Source organism: Schistocerca cancellata, chromosome 1 (genome assembly GCF_023864275.1).
Source record: "Schistocerca cancellata isolate TAMUIC-IGC-003103 chromosome 1, iqSchCanc2.1, whole genome shotgun sequence".
Classification (NCBI taxonomy): Eukaryota; Metazoa; Arthropoda; class Insecta; order Orthoptera; family Acrididae; genus Schistocerca; species Schistocerca cancellata.
Window position 1 is genome coordinate 1,119,722,300 of NC_064626.1, and position 20,517 is coordinate 1,119,742,816.

Consider the following 20,517-nt stretch of genomic DNA (forward strand, 5'->3'; position numbering starts at 1 on the left):
TTGACAAAGCTTCTTCCACAATTGCAGAATTACTTCCTACGTTCACTCAAGTCCTCAAAACCTTAATCGTACGGATATTTCATCAAATTAACGTAAACCGTTCCGACTCTGGGCCCTACCCTGACGCCGTCATTGGCCACTCGTCCCAGACTGAACTGCTTCTTCCGCGTCTGCCTAAATAGTGTACGCGGTCAAACGGAGGGACTCCCCGCCCGTAGGCGCGAACTGTTGCGTACTGGAACCTTACAGAAGGCCAGCGATCTAATATCCACCGGAAGTAGATGTTTATGCTCGATTAGTTATATCGACAATGGTACCCATACACGAGTTAGACACGTGAGTAATGACCGTGTTTGAAATTTGAAGGTAATTGTACAGACATGTTAAGATACTACAAAATGAAGCATGCCCATATCGTTTTTCAGTGTGATATAATTTACATAAAATTATAAATAAACATGATATAGCAAATGCTGGGTAATCATCCACGAGAAATACGAGATTAGGGTCTGACACACTCATAGTGCCTCCATATTACTAGCCACAATGGAGGAGTTTTAGTATTGGTATGTGATTCTTGAGTTTCTCCCGGCGTATTTGATAATCAAAATATCCACGGGTATGCTGCCGGTCTATAGTGTCCAACGGGCACAATATTTCGGCGATCAAACATGTCGCCATCATCAGGTGAACTGACGGACTGAGCTCCTGTGAACGTGCCGGCACGGAGATCCGTACGCTATGGCTGCTCAGAGGGAACTGGTTTCGGTCGCGGCGGCGGCCGATTTAAATACCCTCCGCCCGCGGCGCGCTCCCTCCGCCGTTCGCGCCCAGCGCCACGGTCGCGCGGTGGAACAGATTGCGACGGCGTCTGAGATGACGTCGGTGTGATGGCTCTGTCCGCCGTGGTCGTCACAACTATACGTCTGCTCGATTTACTCTTGATTAACCCGATCGCTGGTTCCCAAGCCTTGCTAAGATTATAGCCACAGTCCCGGTTTATGAGGTCGTCATTGGTGCGAATTTCGATGGCCTCTCTAACAACGCTGTCCCAGTATCTCGACGTCTGTACCAGAATCCTCGTGCGGTCATACTCCATGGCGTGATTTTCCGATAAACAATGTTCAGCGACCGCCGACTTGCTCGGATACATCAGTCGTGTGTGCCTCTGGTGTTCACGGCATCGATCCTCGACGGTACGCATCGTCTGACCAATATACGACTTGCCACATTGACACGGAATCTGGTACACGCCGGCCTTCCTCAAACCGAGGTCATCTTTGGCGCTCCCCACCAGTGCACGAGTTTTATTTGGAGGACAAAACACAGTTCCGACCCGGTGTTTCTTCAGAATGCGGGCGATTTTCCCCGAGAGTGCGCCTGTGTATGGAATAAATGCAGTGCCTACCTCCTCCCTCGTGACTTCATCCATCTCAACAAGTTGTGCTGCAGTGGTTGGGCGGAGAGCACGTTGAATCTGCCACTCTGAGTACCCATTTTTTCGAAATACAGTTCTCAGATGTTCCAATTCCTGGGGTAGACTCTCTGCGTCAGAGATAGTGCGCGCCCTATGTACTAGAGTTTTAAGTACCCCATTCCTCTGTGAAGGGTGGTGGCAGCTGTCTGCATGCAAATACAGATCAGTGTGCGTAGCCTTCCGATACACCCCATGACCTAGGGTGCCGTCAGCCCTTCTCTTGACCAAGACGTCAAGGAAAGGTAATTTACCCTCCGTTTCAGTCTCCATAGTGAATTTGATGTTGGGGTGTATGGAGTTTAGATGTGTAAGGAAGTCAAGGAGTTTATCCATACCATGTGGCCAGATGACGAACGTGTCGTCCACGTAACGGAAAAAGCAAGTAGGTTTCCATACGGATGACGACAGGGCTTCCTCCTCGAAGTTCTCCATGTACAAATTCGGTGGTAGCGTCTCATTAGCACTATTTCTTTGGTGCACTCTGTTTTTCTGTACCATGGTTTTAGGGTTTATAATGCAGTTTCATTGAAATATAATATTTATCTGTCATTTTGTCCACCTTAGCCATCACTGAGTCGTCAATATCCTTCATTCAGCACTCACACCCTGGTCTCAGGAAAAATCCCACATCGATCGCTCAGCCATCAGCTTACAATCCGCGCAGAATGCCAAGCTGTGGCCGGCAGATGCACAGACAGCAAGGCACACATGGGGAGAGTGGTAATGGTGGGGGTTATGAGCAGGCGTTGGAGGAGAAATACCGAGCGCTGGAGGGGAAGTGCTCTTATATATTGAAGCCTACGTTCACATTTCTTGTAAATATTAAGTGGGGTCCCTCCACGCTCACACTTGCCTGATCGCCATTCAAAAACACCTACTGTTACCTCTGCTTTCATTAGTATCTAAAAAGAATTCCGTCGAAAATACAGCGATTTATTTTCGCCTGGCTTGTTAACCATTTGTAACTTTCAGAGAAGCGCCATGAGTGGTGAATTTTGAATAAAACCTACGCATTTCTCTGGTTGGTATGTTAAAATCTGCCTCTTTTGCAAAACCACAGCGCAGTTTACAGAGTCTCACTTCCCTAACGTGCTGTGCAGACACAGTTGCGAGGGAATTCTGAAACAGTGGTTTATTAAGTGAGAAACTGAAGAAAACTAAGGTCAGTAGCTTATGAAAAACCACACACTCGGTACAAAAAAAAGTGTAATGTCTTCACTTATATTATTCCAAAACCCATAGAATTTCTCGTTTCACCAGCTGTAGATGGCCATTAAAAATGGCATTATTTCGTCGAAAAAGTCTGTATTTATTGGAATAACATCGTAGATAATGAAGTTTTACATAATAACGATATCGTAAAATACTCTCTTCTTTGTGTGCTATCATTTGCCAAAATCTCCTTTCGATATCTGAAACTGTTTACGAAATATGAGGAAAGTTGTAGATATTTCACTCCGGCTTTATCGCTGGCACGACCCGATCACAAACGACTGTGCTACATCAGATCAGGCTCCTTAAGACTGGTGACAGACAGCCACCTCTACCTAAGTCTCAAGCAAAATTCAATATGTTAGCGAAATTTCACATGCAACAACATATTGTGTAAAATGTATCAAACTCAAAATCATTGTTGTTGTTGTGGTCTTCAGTCCTGAGACTGGTTTGATGCAGCTCTCCATGCTACTCTATCCTTTGCAAGCTTCTTCATCTCCCAGTACCTACTGCAACCTACATCCTTCTGAATCTGCTTAGTGTATTGATCTCTTGGTCTCCCTCTACGATTTTTACCCTCCACGCTGCCCTCCAATGCTAAAATTGTGATCCCTCGATGCCTCAGAACATGTCCTACCAACCGATCCCTTCTTCTAGTCAAGTTGTGCCACAAACTTCTCTTCTCCCCAATCCTATTCAATACCTCCTCATTAGTTACGTGATCTACCCACCTTATTTTCAGCATTCTTCTGTAGCACCACATTTCGAAAGCTTCTATTCTCTTCTTGTCCAAATTAGTTATCGTCCATGTCTCACTTCCATACATGGCTACACTCCATACAAATACTTTCAGAAACGACTTCCTGACACCTAAATCTATATTCGATGTTAACAAATTTCTCTTCTTGAGAAACGCTTTCCTTGCCATTGCCAGTCTACATTTTATATCCTCTCTACTTCGACCATCATCGGTTATTTTACTCCCTAGATAGCAAAACTCCTTTACTACTTTAAGTGTCTTATTTCCTAATCTAATTCCCTCAGCATCACCTGACTTAATTTGACTACATTCCATTATCCTCGTTTTGCTTTTGTTGATGTTCATCTTATATCCTCCTTTCAAGACACTGTCCATTCCGTTCAACTGCTCTTCCAAGTCCTTTGCTGTCTCTGACAGAATTACAATGTCATCGGCGAACCTCAAAGTTTTTACTTCTTCTCCATGAATTTTAATACCTACTCCGAATTTTTCTTTTGTTTCCTTTACTGCTTGCTCAATATACAGATTGAATAACATCGGGAAGAGGCTACAACCCTGTCTCACTCCCTTCCCAACCACTGCTTCCCTTTCATGTCCCTCGACTCTTATAACTGCCATCTGGTTTCTGTACAAATTGTAAATAGCCTTTCGCTCCCTGTATTTTACCCCTGCCACCTTCAGAATTTGAAAGAGAGTATTCCAGTCAACATTGTCAAAAGCTTTCTCTACGTCTACAAATGCTAGAAACGTAGGTTTGTCTTTTCTTAATCTTTCTTCTAAGATAAGTCGTAAGGTCAGTATTGCCTCACGTGTTCCAACATTTCTACGGAATCCAAACTGATCTTCCCCGAGGTCGGCTTCTACCAGTTTTTCCATTCGTCTGTAAAGAATTCGCGTTAGTATTTTGCAGCTGTGACTTATTAAACTGATTGTTCGGTAATTTTCACATCTGTCAACACCTTCTTTCTTTGGGATTGGAATTATTATATTCTTCTTGAAGTCTGAGGGTATTTCGCCTGTCTCATACATCGTGCTCACCAGATGGTAGAGTTTTGTCAGGACTGGCTCTCCCGAGGCCATCAGTAGTTCTAATGGAATGTTGTCTACTCCCGGGGCCTTGTTTTGACTCAGGTCTTTCAGTGCTCTGTCAAACTCTTCACGCAGTATCTTATCTCCCATTTCATCTTCATCTACATCCTCTTCCATTTCCATAATATTGTCCTCAAGTACATCGCCCTTGTATAAACCCTCTATATACTCCTTCCACCTTTCTGCTTTCCCTTCTTTGCTTAGAACTGGGTTGCCCACTGAGCTCTTGATATTCATACAAGTGGTTCTCTTCTCTCCAAAGGTCTCTTTAATTTTCCTGTAGGCAGTATCCATCTTACCCCTAGGGAGACAAGCCTCTACATCCTTACATTTGTCCTCTAGCCATCCCTGCTTAGCCATTTTGCACTTCCCGTCGATTTCATTTTTGAGACGTTAGTATTCCTTTTCGCTTGCTTCATTTACTGCATTTTTATATTTTCTCCTTTCATCAATTAAATTCAATATTTCTTCTGTTACCCAAGGATTTCTATCAGCCCGCGTCTTTTTACCTACTTGATCGTCTGCTGCCTTCACCCCTTCATCCCTCAGAGCTACCCATTCTTCTTCTACTGTATTTCTTCCCCCATTCCTGTCAATTGTTCCCTAATGCTCTCCCTGAAACTCTCTACAACCTCTGGTTCTTTCAGTTTATCCAGGTCCCATCTTCTTAAATTCCCACCTTTTTGCAGTTTCTTCAGTTTCAATCTGCAGTTCATAACCAATAGATTGTGGTCAGAATCTACATCTGCCCCAGGACATGTCTTACAATTTAAAACCTGGTTCCTAAATCTCTGTCTTACCATTATATAATCTATCTGAAACCTGTCAGTATCTCCAGGCTTCTTCCATGTATACAGCCTCCTTTCATGATTCTTGAACCAAGTGTTAGCTATGATTAAGTTATGCTCTGTGCAAAATTCTACAAGGCGGCTTCCTCTTTCATTCCTTCCCCCCAATCCATATTCACCTACTATGTTTCCTTCTCTCCCTTTTCCTACTGACGAATTCCAGTCACCCATGACTATTAAATTTTCGTCTCCCTTCACTACCTGAATAATTTCTTTTATCTCGTCATACATTTCATCTATTTCTTCATCATCTGCAGAGCTAGTTGGCATATAAACTTGTACTACTGTAGTAGGCATGGGCTTTGTGTCTATCTTGGCCACAATAATGCGTTCACTATGCTGTTTGTAGTAGCTTACCCGCACTCCTATTTTTTTTATTCATTATTAAACCTACTCCTACATTACCCCTATTTGATTTTGTATTTATAACCCTGTAATCACCTGACCAAAAGTCTTGTTCCTCCTGCCACCGAACTTCACTAATTCCCACTATATCTAACTTTAACCTATCCATCTCCCTTTTTAAATTTTCTAACCTACCTGCCCGATTAAGGGATCTGACATTCCACGCTCCGATCCGTAGAATGTCAGTTTTCTTTCTCCTGATAACGACGTCCTCCTGAGTAGTCCCCGCCCGGAGATCCGAATGGGGGACTATTTTACCTCCGGAATATTTTACCCAAGAGGACGCCATCATCATTTAATCATACAGTAGAGCTGCATGTCCTCGGAAAAATTACGGCTGTAGTTTCCCCTTGCTTTCAGCCGTTCGCAGTACCAGCACAGCAAGGCCGTTTTGGTTAATGTTACAAGGCCAGATCAGTCAATCATCCAGACTGTTGACCCTGCAACTACTGAAAAGGCTGCTTGCCCCTCTTCAGGAATCACATGTTTGTCTGGCCTCTCAACAGATACCCCTCCGTTGTGGTTGCACCTACGGTACGGCCATCTGTATCGCTGAGGCACGCAAGCCTCCCCACCAACGGGAAGGTCCATGGTTCATGGGGGGGCTCAAATCATAGCGACCTCTATTTTTCATTGCACACTTTTCTAAATTTCGCGCAGTGTCTTACTTCCTCGTAAACATCACAATAACTATGACCATTAACGAAATGAGCACATCAGCATGAACCAGACATTTAAACTATAAGTAAAGTAACAATGATTTTTTTACCTTCTGTAAAATGGTTTGAACAAGATTGCCGGGCGTGCGCTTTGATTCTGTCGTCGTAGACTGGGTGAAAGCTAGAAAACACTTGTCAGCCTCCCCTTCCGAACAAATGAATGAATTCGTGCAGCGCTTTAGACGAAAACTGCTCACTGCCGCCGACCTTGGTGGCCAAGCGGTTCTAGGCGCTTCAGTCCGGAACCGCGCGACCGCTACGGTCGCAGGTTCGAATCCTGCCTCGGGCATGGATGTGTGTGATGTCCTTAGGTTAGTTAGGTTTAAGTAGTTCTAAGTTCTAGGGGACTGATGACCTTAGAAGTTAAGTCCCATAGTGCTCAGAGCCATTTGAACCATTTTTTTGCTCACTGCCCATCGGCCACCGTACCGGGCTATACCTGCATTTCTCGCTCAGTCGGCTAGCCGTTGCGAGCTATCAAAACACAACAGCCTCCCTCTCCACTAGCTGGCTTCTCATAATGTCACGTCACTCATCCCTATTTATTTCGTGTTTTATTCCACCTCCATCTCAACAACCTTGAACCTACTACTTCTCATTATTATTACTCGACTCGTTCCATTTCTTTTCTAGATTTGATTTCCTCTGTATTGCTGCTGTGCATCTTCGGTTAGTACGTCATTGCTCTTATCGACAGGAACATTTTGTCATATACAAATTTCATAGAATCACTATGTTGATAAGACTGACATTACTGTATCAGTATATTCGTTAGGATAGTAACTGTTATTACTGAGATAAAAGATAGCAGTAAACACTGCATAGGATATCACTGTGCCGTATTTCTTATTTTATTGCCGCTCACACACTTTCCAAACGGCTAAGATCCGTGATGTTGTGATGTACGATGCTCAGAGATCGAAGTAAACTCGCTTTTTGTAGTTGGCAGATGGATATATTATGGATACTAAAGGTTTAAAAGTACTCAATCAGATCTTTTGACACTACACACACTGTGCCAAGAAGCACTGGGACCAGTCGTACTGGTTTACGCAAGAGCCGCTCAAGTTCAATTTTCAGGTATTGACATCTTGTAAGCTTTTGCAGTCGCCCGTCCTACTGTCGCCCGGAATAGGAGTGGCGACAATGCATATTTCCTCTTTATCCACGATTTTGATGTCCGGATTATTTTGTCCTAATGATTGCCCAGTATAAAATTCCACACTGGTCGGGTTGTTCATTTTCGACCACTTATTCTGGTTCATGTCACCCAAGTTCTTTGCCACAAGTAGCTGGTGTTCTGTTACCAGTTTCAGTACATCAAATGCACGACGACATTATGTCTCTGTTGTGTAGCTGGCGTTCTGTTACCAGTTTCAGTATATCAAATGCACGACGAAATTATCTCTCTGTTGGGTGATCTTTTAGCAATAGCTCAGGATGAGGTCGACTGTGTCACCAGATTCTATGCAAGGTCTGAATGACGCATCTTCTGTTGATTTCTCAGTCCCGCTTTTACAGCATTCGTTCTGATGACTAGTCCCTGTGCTCTTGTATTACGCGCATTGCGGTGTCAACTCCCTAAGAATCTCTAATTACACTCCTGGAAATTGAAATAAGAACACCGTGAATTCATTGTCCCAGGAAGGGGAAACTTTATTGACACATTCCTGGGGTCAGATAAATCACATGATCACACTGATAGAACCACAGGCACATAGACACAGGCAACAGAGCATGCACAGTGTCGGCACTAGTACAGTGTATATCCACCTTTCGCAGCAATGCAGACTGCTATTCTCCCATGGAGACGATCGTAGAGATGCTGGATGTAGTCCTGTGGAACGGCTTGCCATGCCATTTCCACCTGGCGCCTCAGTTGGACCAGCGTTCGTGCTGGACGTGCAGACCGCGTGAGACGACGCTTCATCCAGTCCCAAACATGCTCAATGGGGGACAGATCCGGAGATCTTGCTGGCCAGGGTAGTTGAGTTACACCTTCTAGAGCACGTTGGGTGGCACGGGATACATGCGGACGTGCATTGTCCTGTTGGAACAGCAAGTTCCCTTGCCGGTCTAGGAATGGTAGAACGATGGGTTCGATGACGGTTTGGATGTACCGTGCACTATTCAGTGTCCCCTCGACGATCACCAGTGGTGTACGGCCAGTGTAGGAGATCGCTCCCCACACCATGATGCCGGGTGTTGGCCCTGTGTGCCTCGGTCGTATGCAGTCCTGATTGTGGCGCTCACCTGCACGGCGCCAAACACGCATACGACCATCATTGGCACCAAGGCAGAAGCGACTCTCATCGCTGAAGACGACACGTCTCCATTCGTCCCTCCATTCACGCCTGTCGCGACACCACTGGAGGCGGGCTGCACGATGTTGGGGCGTGAGCGAAAGACGGCCTAACGGTGTGCGGGACCGTAGCCCAGCTTCATGGAGACGGTTGGGAATGGTCCTCGCCGATACCCCAGGAGCAACAGTGTCCCTAATTTGCTGGGAAGTGGCGGTGCGGTCCCCTACGGCACTGCGTAGGATCCTACGGTCTTGGCGTGCATCCGTGCGTCGCTGCGGTCCGGTCCCAGGTCGACGGGCACGTGCACCTTCCGCCGACCACTGGCGACAACATCGATGTACTATGGAGACCTCACGCCCCACGTGTTGAGCAATTCGGCGGTACGTCCACCCGGCCTCCCGCATGCCCACTATACGCCCTCGCTCAAAGTCCGTCAACTGCGCATACGGCTCACGTCCACGCTGTCGCGGCATGCTACCAGTGTTAAAGACTGCGATGGAGCTCCGTATGCCACGGCAAACTGGCTGACACTGACGGCGGCGGTGCACAAATGCTGCGCAGCTAGCGCCATTCGACGGCCAACACCGCGGTTCCTGGTGTGTCCGCTGTGCCGTGCGTGTGATCATTGCTTGCACAGCCCTCTCGCAGTGTCCGGAGCAAGTATGGTGGGTCTGACACACCGGTGTCAATGTGTTCTTTTTTCCATTTCCAGGAGTGTAGATGTAAGACAGGGCGTGAAAACTCTAATCCTGTCAGGCCAAAGAAATGTTTCTTGTTGTTGATGTTGTGGTCTTCAGTCTGAAGTATGATTTGATGCAGCTCCCCACACTAGTCTATACTGTAGAAATCTCTTCAAATTTCAACCTAATTACTTTGACCTGCGGGCTCCCTATACAATTTTCACCTCTCATACTTCCGCCCCCCCTCCTTCCCCCCATTACGAAATTAACTGTTTCTTGATTCCTCAGATTGTCTCCTATAAACGTATCCGTTCTTTTAGCTGAGTTGTACAACGAATTTCTTTTTTCCGTGATTACATTTAATACCCCTTCATAAGTTATCTAATCTACCCATCTAATATAAAGCTTTTTTTCTGTAGCATCACTTTCCAAAACTTCTATTTTCTTTTTGTTTGTACCCTGCACAGCCCATGTTTTCTTCCGTATAAGGCTATAGTGCAAACCAATACTTTCAGAAAACAGTTTCTAAGTCTTAAATTTACGTTAGATCGCCCATCCCATTAGCTGAATGGTAGCCGAGCGTGTTCGGTCAGAGAGCTGGCTGGCCTCTGTAATAAAAAAACTGAGTGAAAGGATCAACAACGAGCTTGAACGGATGTCATGTGACGTCCGCAACTACGAAATACAACGAACCATAACGAACAAAATGAAAAAAAAAAAGTGGTCAGCTTGTTGGAATGCCACACTCGATTCCCGGCTGGGTCGGGAGATTTTCGCCCCGCAGGGACTGGGTGTTGTGCTGTCCTCATCATCATTTCATGCCCACTGTCGACGAGCAAGTCGCCCAATGTGGCGTCGCACTCAATAAGACCTGCACTTGGCGGCCGAACTTCACGACTGGGAACACCCGGCCACTGACGCCATACGATTATTTCCATTTTTCTATGTTAGATCTTAAAACATTTCTCTCATTCATACACGCTTTTGTTGCTGTTGACAGTCTGCATTTTTTTCTCCTCTCTGCTTATACTATTGTCAGCTATTTACTACCCAACTAGCAAAACTCGTCTCCTATTATCAGTGTTTCATTTCCTAACATTGTCCCTTAGCATCATCTAATACAGTATGGGGCAATTAAAAGTGGCCCAGAGAACAGAATTCCAGGGTGCAAAGAAACACAGCAGAGGAAAGGAAATACCATACAAACTCGACTGTGGCAGATGTTGAAAGTGACCATCATTCATCCGGCCCTAGTCAGCAAGTTGCTGAAGGCGGATCGAAGCTGGACTGCTGGAATTGCTTCAGCCTCATCCGAAAAGTTCTGCTGCAGTTCTTGAAGACTATGAGGGTTGTTGCGACACACCTTTGGACTTGAGGGCTCCCCACACAAAGTAATCGCACACGGACCGGCTATGCTGCACGAACAACAGACTGTCGATAGGGATGCAAGTGCAGGTCCAGGTGCAATATTCGTCAGCATGATCGACGTGATGTGCTGGTCTCTTGCGTCAGGCACCGGGTTCATGTAGGGTGAACTGCAGCGACATTGTTTGGTGTTCAGGCACGTTTCGGAATGTTTTTTTGACTTGCTCATGTGACGGTACGTCACATAAATGGACGTTTGGAGAAAGGGAAAAGAAGTTTTTGTTATGCGACATGTGAACCATAAATTATCTAAAGACGAAGAACGTCTGCGCGATGTATAACAAATAGTGAAGATCGTAAATTATTATTATAAAAACACAGATATCGATTTAATTAACAAAACACAGTTTTTTGCATAATCTATGTGTAACATAGGCCATGAAGATCAGAGAAAATGCTTTTGATGGAGTTCACTCCTTTTTTGTTTTATCTAGAGGTAGGCCGCCATTGTAGCGCTGGATAATAATTAATGTAAGTTTCTCTGTATTTTTGCAAAATATAATAGAACTTGTTATTAGAAAGTGTATATTACTGACTTAGTGGGCACCTCTCATGATAGTAAACATTAACTATAATTAACAAAGTTTTTTCAGAAGTTCGAGTTGCGGGCAGCTCTTCTTCCCTAGCAGCATTTGGTCGGCCATTACGCTGACGATTCATGTTATTAAGTGTAAATGCGAGGGACTTCTCAGTTTTGACCTCTCATTAATTTCAAAGTTAAAAAGAGTAGTGACAGATTTCATTTACTAAAATTCACAGCACTGAATGAGTTCAGTATGTTTCATTTTGGCCGCTTAACGGCAAATGAGATTTTTCCAGTTTTACCTTGCAAATAATGAACAAGAAATATTGAAAATCATTCCATTCAATAAGCTCCGTAATATCTCAGTTAATCTTTGTGAAATTTGGTACACAAATAACCAGTAGCCCCTGAGACCCATATTAATAACTACAGTTTGCGTAAGACCACGCATATTTTCTAAATAGCAGCGCTCACGCAAACTATTTATTAGAAGACGGTGAGTCGCGCGTTATGTTTAAAACATATTATATCGTAATAAAATTATAAACAGCCGACCAGTTGCAATGGATAAAGAAATTCTTTACATAGGTTTCGACAAATATAAATTTTTCTTCTTCAGAAGGTAACGATTTTACATTAGTAAGGACTAATGTACCATCGCCGTTTTTACAATTGTCGGCATAGATCCATGTGTCAAAAATAAAATATAGTCCTAGAATTAGGGTTTGTCACGTTAATATAAAATATAGCCCTAGAATTAGGGTTTGTCACGTTAATATAAAATAGCTCATGGATGTTGCAGAGCTCACAACCGAGTCGGTTGTGAGCTCTGAGCTCTGCAAGATCCATGAGCTATTTTATATTAACGTGACAAACCCTAATTCTAGGGCTATATTTTATTTTTGACACATGGATCTATGCCGACAATTGTAAAAACGGCGATGGTACATTAGTCCTTACTAATGTAAAATCGTTACCTTGTCAAGAAGAAAAATTTATATTTGTCGAAACCTAGGTAAAGAATTTCTTTATTCATTCCAACTGGTCGGCTGTTTATAATTTTATTACGTGAAACCGTTGCTGTTGTGCAGCTATGTTTAAAATATTAAATTGTACGTACTTCGGGGCAGCCGATGTCCGCACAAGTGTTATGGCGGTATAAATTAATTAAAAGTCTCACGCTAGCCCACAATATTTAATCATAAAATATAATTATAAAAATAAAAATATATAATTATCCCGTGATAAGTGACCCCATACACACATCTCTCCTTATACAGTTATACCGTGATACTCAGAACAGATCCTGTCTGCCGCAATTTTCGGAGTAAGTATTGCATGGTACTCTTTCCTGGCACTTTAACACCATTAAACTTCTCAGCAAACATCTAACAACTCCGTTTCCACGACTTAGTTGTCACATAACTTTCCACAATCAAACCCGCTGCTCCACTGTGAGTTCCATCGTCCCCTTTTCACTGCTCCACTCACAATAACATAGCCCGCACTACGGTCTGAACCGGTGTGGATTACGTGGTGGGCGTACGTGTAGTGTGCGCGTCATGGGATTTTGTTGTATGCATACATTCACGTCCAATCACATCCGGGACACCATTTGCCCCACACTGTACAATGCGGCTACATTCTGTCACGTTTGTTTTACATTTGTTGACATTAATATCATAAACACTTTCCAATACATTATCCTCCCATTCAGCTGAGCTTCCAAGTCTTTTGCCGTCTCTGACACAATCACAATGTCTTCGGTAGATCTCAAAGTTATTATTTTTCCCTTGAACTTTAATTCCCTTTCCTTCACTCCTTGCTTAACGTGTAGATTGAATTAACACTGGGGATAGGCTACTACCCTGACTTCGTCCCCCCCCCCCCCCCTTCTCAATGATGCCCTTCTACATTTCTACATCTGCATCTACATCTACATGATTACTCTGCAATTCACATTTAAGTGCTTGGCAGAGTGTTCATCGAACAACAATCATACTGTCTCTCTATCATTCCACTACCGAACAGCGCGTGGGAAAAACGTACACCTAAACCTTTCTGTTCGAGCTCTGATTTCTCTTATTTTATTTTGATGATCATTCCTACCTATGTAGGTTGGGCTCAATAAAATAGTTTCGCATTCGGAAGAGAAAGTTGGTGACTGAAATTTCGTAAATAGATCTCGCCGCGACGAAAAACGTCTTTGCTTTAATGACTTCCATCCCAACTCGCGTATCATATCTTCCACACTCTCTCCCCTATTACGTGATAATACAAAACGAGCTGCCCTTTTTTGCACCCTTTCGATGTCCTCCGTCAATCCCACCTGGTAAGGATCCCACACCGCGCAGCAATATTCTAACAGAGGACGAACGAGTGTAATGTAAGCTGTCTCTTTAGTGGACTTGTTGCATCTTCTAAGTGTCCTGCCAATGAAACGCAACCCTTGGCTCGCCTTCCCCACAATGTTATCTATGTGGTCTTTTCAACTGAAGTTGTTCGTAATTTTAACACCCAGGTACTTAATGGAATTGACAGCCTTGAGAATTGTACTATTTATCGAGTAATCGAATTCCAACGGATTTCTTTTGGAACTCATGTTGATCACCTCACACTTTTCGTTATTTAGCGTCAACTGCCACATGCCACACCATACAGCAATCTTTTCTAAATCGCTTTGCAACTGATACTGGTCTTCGGATGACCTTACTAGACGGTAAATTACAGCATCATCTGCGAACAACCTAAGAGAACTGCTCATATTGTCACCCAGGTCATTTTTATAGATCAGGAACAGCAGAGGTCCCAGGACGCTTCCCTGGGAACACCTGATATCACTTCAGTTTTACTCGATGATTTGCCGTCTATTACTACGAATTGCGACCTTCCTGACAGGAAATCACGAATCCAGTCGCACAATTGAGACGATACCCCATAGTCCCGCAGCTTGATTAGAAGTCGCTTGTGAGGAACGGTGTCAAAAGCTTTCCGGAAATCTAGAAATACGGAATCAGCTTGAGATCCCCTGTCGATAGCGGCCATTACTTCGTGCGAATAAAGAGCTAGCTGCATCGCACAAGAACGATGTTTTCTGAAACAATGCTGATTACGTATCAGTAGATCGTTCCCTTCGAGGTGATTCATAATGTTTGAATACAGTATATGCTCCAAAACCCTACTGCAAACCGACGTCAATGCTATAGGTCTGTAGTTCGATGGATTACTCCTACTACCCTTCTTAAACACTGGTGCGACCTGCGCAATTTTCCAATCTGTAGGTACAGATCTATCGGTGAGCGAGCGGTTGTATATGATTGCTAAGTAGGGAGCTATTGTATCAGCGTAATCTGAAAGGAACCTAATCGGTATACAATCTGGACCTGAAGACTTGCCCGTATCAAGCGATTTGAGTTGCTTCGCAATCCCTAAGGTATCTACTTCTAAGAAACTCATGCTAGCAACTGTTCGTGTTTCAAATTCTGGAATATTCCATTCGTCTTCCCTGGTGAAGGAATTTCGGAAAACTGCGTTCAATAACTCCGTTTTAGCGGCACAGTCGTCGGTAACAGTACCATCGGCACTGCGCAGCGAAGGTATTGACTGCGTCTTGCCGCTTGTGTACTTTACATACGACCAGAATTTTTTCGGATTTTCTACCAAATTTCCAGACAATGTTTCGTTGTGGAACCTATTAAAGGAGGCATCTCGCATTGAAGTCCGTGCCAAATTTCGCGCGTCTGTAAATTTTAGCCAATCTTCGGGATTTCGCGTTCTTCTGAATTTCGCATGCTTTTTCCGTTGCCTCTGCAACAGCGTTCGGACCTGTTTTGTGTACCATAACGTCAATCTGGTTTGTGTATAAGCTGTGGATAATGTTATGTGTTGGCAGAAGAGCCAACACCGTGTTGCTAGAGGAGGCCGAAATGCACGCGGTTAAGCTCATGCAGACTGGCGTGAGATCTGGAACAATTAAAGGAGTTGAGTCTAATAAATAAAGTACGGAGTTGCTTGAATACCTAACTTTAATCCATAATTGGTGTACATCGCTCTTGACGGTACATGTTTTACAATCTCAATATAAACTGGTAATGGTGCCTTGCTAGGTCGTAGCAAATGACGTAGCTGAAGGCTATGCTAACTATCGTCTCGGCAAATGAGAGCGTAATTTGTCAGTGAACCATTGCTATTAACGTCGGCTGTACAGCTGGGGCGAGTGCTAGTACGTCTCTCTAGACCTGCCGTGTGGCGGCGCTCGGTCTGGAATCACTGACAGTGGCGACACGCGGGTCCGTCGTATACTAGCGGACCGCGGCCGATTTAAAGGCTACCACCTACCTACCTGGCGTTGACACCACAGATAACCTTTCGCTCTCTGTATTTTATCCTTGCTACCTTCAGAATTTCAACAATATTAAAAGCTTTCTCTAAATCCCCAAATGCTATAAATGTAGGCACGCCTTTATTCAGTCTATCTTCTAAAATGAGTCATAGGGTCAATATCTCATATTCGTAGATTTCTACGAAACCCATGGTCAGCGCGTTGGAATGCCACGCACGTGGGCCTGGATTCAATTCCCGGCTGGGGTGGGAGATTTTCTCCCCTCAGGGACTGGGCGTTGTGCTGTGTGAGTGTGTGTGTGTGTATGTGTGTGTGTGTGTGGCGCGCTTGCGATGACTTAGTGGCCCAGTTCCAGCAGAGGTAGAGTGCCGAAGCGTGTTTTCCCTGCACCTGTCCCTGCAGGCTTTTAACTGTGACTGATGGCATCTCTGTACGCGTTGTGCCTCCCACGTCCTGCTCTGTGCTACTACACTGCGCTAAAACACGCTTCACTACATGGCCGGCTACCGATTGCTAATTACAGCAGTAGTCTGTTTCGCTGAGTCCCCTAAAAACGCACGTTGCCATCAGTTAATTCTGCCGGGCTAACAAACATAGTCCGCACACTTATTTCGTGCTCTCTGTTTTGAATTTACAGACCTTTTGCTAGTGAACATAGTACTGTGCGATCTGACAAGCTTGTGACGCCGCAGATTCTAATTAAGCTGGTCCGCCTGCTTAGGTGGTTGGTAACGTGCTCGCCTCCCATACAAGCGGGCCCGGGTTCGAGTCCCGGCCGGGTTTTAGATTTTCTCCGCTCGGGGGACTGGGTGTTGTGTTGTCATTATCATTTCCTCCTGATCACCGGCGCGCAAGTCTCCCAATGTGGCGTCGACTGAAATAAGACTTGCAGTTGCCGGCCGAACTTCACCGGATGGGGCCTCCAGGCCAACGATGCCATACGCACATTCTAATTAAACTGCGCGCCTAAGCGACTGGATTCGTGATTTCCCGTCAGAGATTTCCCAGTAAGCCCCATGTAGAAGCCGACAGGAACTCGTCTATCGAAACCCGAGCTATACGATGGTTAGAACTTTAATAGTGGCAACTATTTATTTGCAGCTCGTACAAAATACGTATTTCAAAGTTTTAATGATCTTCAAAGTAGTCACCAGCATTGTGTATAACCCGTTGCCAGCGATGTGGAAGTCGTAGGATACTCTGACAATTGTGCTGACAGTTTAAGGCGCTGCAGTCATGGACCGTGCGGCTGGTCCCGGCGGAGGTTCGAGTCCTCCCTCGGGCATGGGTGTGTGTGTTTGTCCTTAGGATAATTTAGGCTAAATAGTGCGTAAGCTTAGGGACTGATGACCTTAGCAGTTAAGCCCCATAAGATTTCACACACACTTCAACATTTTGTTCAAATGCTCCCTCATTGACACTTTCTGCAGGACCTGACCGTCATTTTGCAGTACAAAACTCAAGCATGTACAGTGCAAGCTGTTACTGATTTGTTTGACTGATGGGGCTACTAAGTGATATACCATCTACTGCACTCCCCTGACTTAAGCCTTCGTGAGTTCAAATCGATTTCTAAATTGGATGACACACTTCACGGCAATCGCTTCAGAACTGCTACAAATTTGTAGGGCAATAGACCGCGCCGCTCGAACTGTCAACACAACTGGCACTGCTAAAGGTATCCTAAGACTTCCACATCGCTGGCAACCGGTTATATACAATGCTAGTGGCTACTCTGAAGGTCAGTAAAACTTTGAAACACGTATCTATTTTGTACGAACTGTAAATATGTAGTTGCCACTATTAAAGTTCCAACTCTCGTATTTGCCGCCTCCATTGAAGTGTGATAGTTCCTTTACTGGTTTTGATCTGTGTACAACTAAATGAATGAGACGATCTGAGCAGTCCTATTATATTGTTTGTAGATGATGCCGTCGTTCCATCGTCTACTGAAATTAACATACACCAATAACCCAGAACATTATGACCACCGACCTGCTATCGGTGTAAACCCGTCCAGGTGATAGTAGCGTCACCTGACGAGGAATTACTGCTAGTCAGACTCACCCACGATGCGTGTCGTGTCAGACAGCGTGTTGTCCGTGAGTGGAATGGGAAAGGCGTGCGATCTATCTGAGTCTGACCGAGGACAGATATGATGGCCCTGAGGCTCGGCACGAGCATTCGAGAAACTGCACGACTTGCCGGTGTTCAAGGAGTGTCGTGGTGAGTGTCTTCGACACATGGCGAAACCAAGGTGAAACCACGTCCAGACATCGTGGGATTGGGCGGCACACCTCATTGCAAATGCAGGACGTCGTAGGCTGGGCAGAACGCTGAAATAGGACAGGCACCGAACTGTGGCGTAACTAACATCAGATTTTAGTGATGGGCAGAGTACAAGTGTGTCTCATCACGCATTGTAGCGAACACTCCTAACGATGGGCCTACGGAGCCGACGACCGATGCATGTACCAATGTTAACACCACGACATCGGCATTTACCACCAAAATGTGCACGCAACCATCGGCATTGGACATAGGCGCAGTGACAGAGCGTTCATGGTCTGATGAATCCCGATACCTTCTTCATCATTTCAATGGGAGGGTGGGTATCTGTCGTATTCCAGGGGAACTGCTCCATCACAAGTGTACTGCTGGACGAAGACAAACTGGCGGCGGCTCCATTGTGCTCTGGGGAACATTCATGCGGGCATCCATGGGTCCAGCGGGGCTCGCGCGAGGCGTCATGAGGGCCAAGGAGTACGGTAATCTGGTTGCAGGCCACGTACAACCCTTCATGACAAACATGTTTTCCGACGGCAGTGGCATTTTTCAACAAGATAATGCGCCATGTCACAAGGCAAGGTGGGTGATGGAGTCATTCGAGGAACGCAGTGGCGAGTTCCAATTGATGTTCTGGCCCCCCAACTAGCCAGATCTGAACGCGATCGAACACATCTGAGATGTGATTGAACGTGGAGTCAGAGCTCATCAACCCCTCCTCGGAGTTGACAGGAATTTGGCGACTTGTATGTGCAGATGTGGTGCCAACTCCCTCCAGCGACCTATCGATTCCTTACTGTTTCCATGTCACGACGTGTCGCCATTGTTATCCGTGCCAGTGGGCATACCGGCCTTTAAATGGCTCTGAGCATTATGGGACTTAACATCTGAGGTCATCAGTCCCCTAGAACTTAGAACTACTTAAACCTAACTAACCTAAGGACATCACACATATCCATGCCCGAAGCAGGATTCGAACCTGCGACCGTAGCGGTCTCGCGGTTCCAGACTGAAGCACCTAGAACCGCTCGGCCACACCGGCCGGCATACCGGCTATTAGGCGGGTGGTCATAATGTTCTGGCTGATCAATGTATAGCTTTAAGGTAGTGCTCGACTGCTCTCTACGAGTGATAAAGATCATGAAACAACCGACAGAAAATTAAAACTGAAAGGAACATTATCAAAATATTGACTCGATACTTCTCGTACAGCTTTACAATCGCTGCTGTGTAAGTTGCTGTCGATTACTTACTGCGCTCCTGTAAGGGCTGGAAGCAGTATGTCAACAAGTATGTACCCAGATAAATGATACAATGGGAACTGTCACCGGACGCTAAAATCAACAACATTTCTCTGGCGTCTTGTCTAATATAGAGTATCTGATCTAAAGTACCCAGAGACCCCTATGTAACTCACCACCAGACATCAGGTGTGGCGGACCAGCTGGTATAAAAGGGGGCGGGAAGTATTCTGTTGTCGATGGAGAAGCAATAACAACAAAATGGGTCGGTAATGAGAGATCAGTGACTTCGGAGGTGGACTAGAAACTGGATGTCAGTGGAGTAACAGATCGATCAGGGACAAAAAAATTGTTCAAATGGCTCTGAGCACTATGAGACTTAACTTCTGAGGTCATCAGTCCCCCAGAACTTAGAACTACTTGAAACTAACTAACCTAAGGACATTACACACATCCATGCCCGAGGCAGGATTCGAAACTGCGACCGTAGCGGCCGCACGGTTCCAGACTGTAGCGCCTAGAACCGCTCGGCCACCCCGGCCGGCAATGATCAGGGACATTTCAATCCTTTTAAAACTACCCAGTGATGTGATTGTCAAGTGGAAATGCGACGGAAAACCACAGCTGATGATAGAATGAAGGGTTTCACGACTGGATGACTTTGCTGCTGGTAAACCTTTTGGGAAGACCCTCCGGAGGAGCAACGCCTCTGAAGACGTCCTGCGCATTTTTGGACGAAACGTTAGGAACAGAAGAGTTTCGTGGACCACGACCTTATACCGCGAAAGGTTACCAGCGGCAACCACAGTTGATTCAATATCAGGCATACCTCACGTAAACACGGACAGGAACCATTGAACATTGTGGAATGTGGTTGTAAAAAGTTGCAGGAATTCAGCGGGAAGAATCACACGATAGAAATCCTTGGGTAACAGAAGAGATACCGAATTTAATTGATGACGGGAGAAAATACAATAATGCAGTAACTGAAGCAGGCAAAAAGGAATACAAACGTCTCAAAAATGAGATCGACGGGAAGTGAAAAATGGCTAAGCAGGGGTGGCGAGAGGACAAATGTAGGGATGTAGAGGCGTATATCACTAGGGGTAAGAAAGATACTGCCTACAGGAATATGAAAGAGATATTTGGAGAAAAGAGAACCACTTACATGAATATCAAGAGCTCGGATGGAAAAACAGTTGTA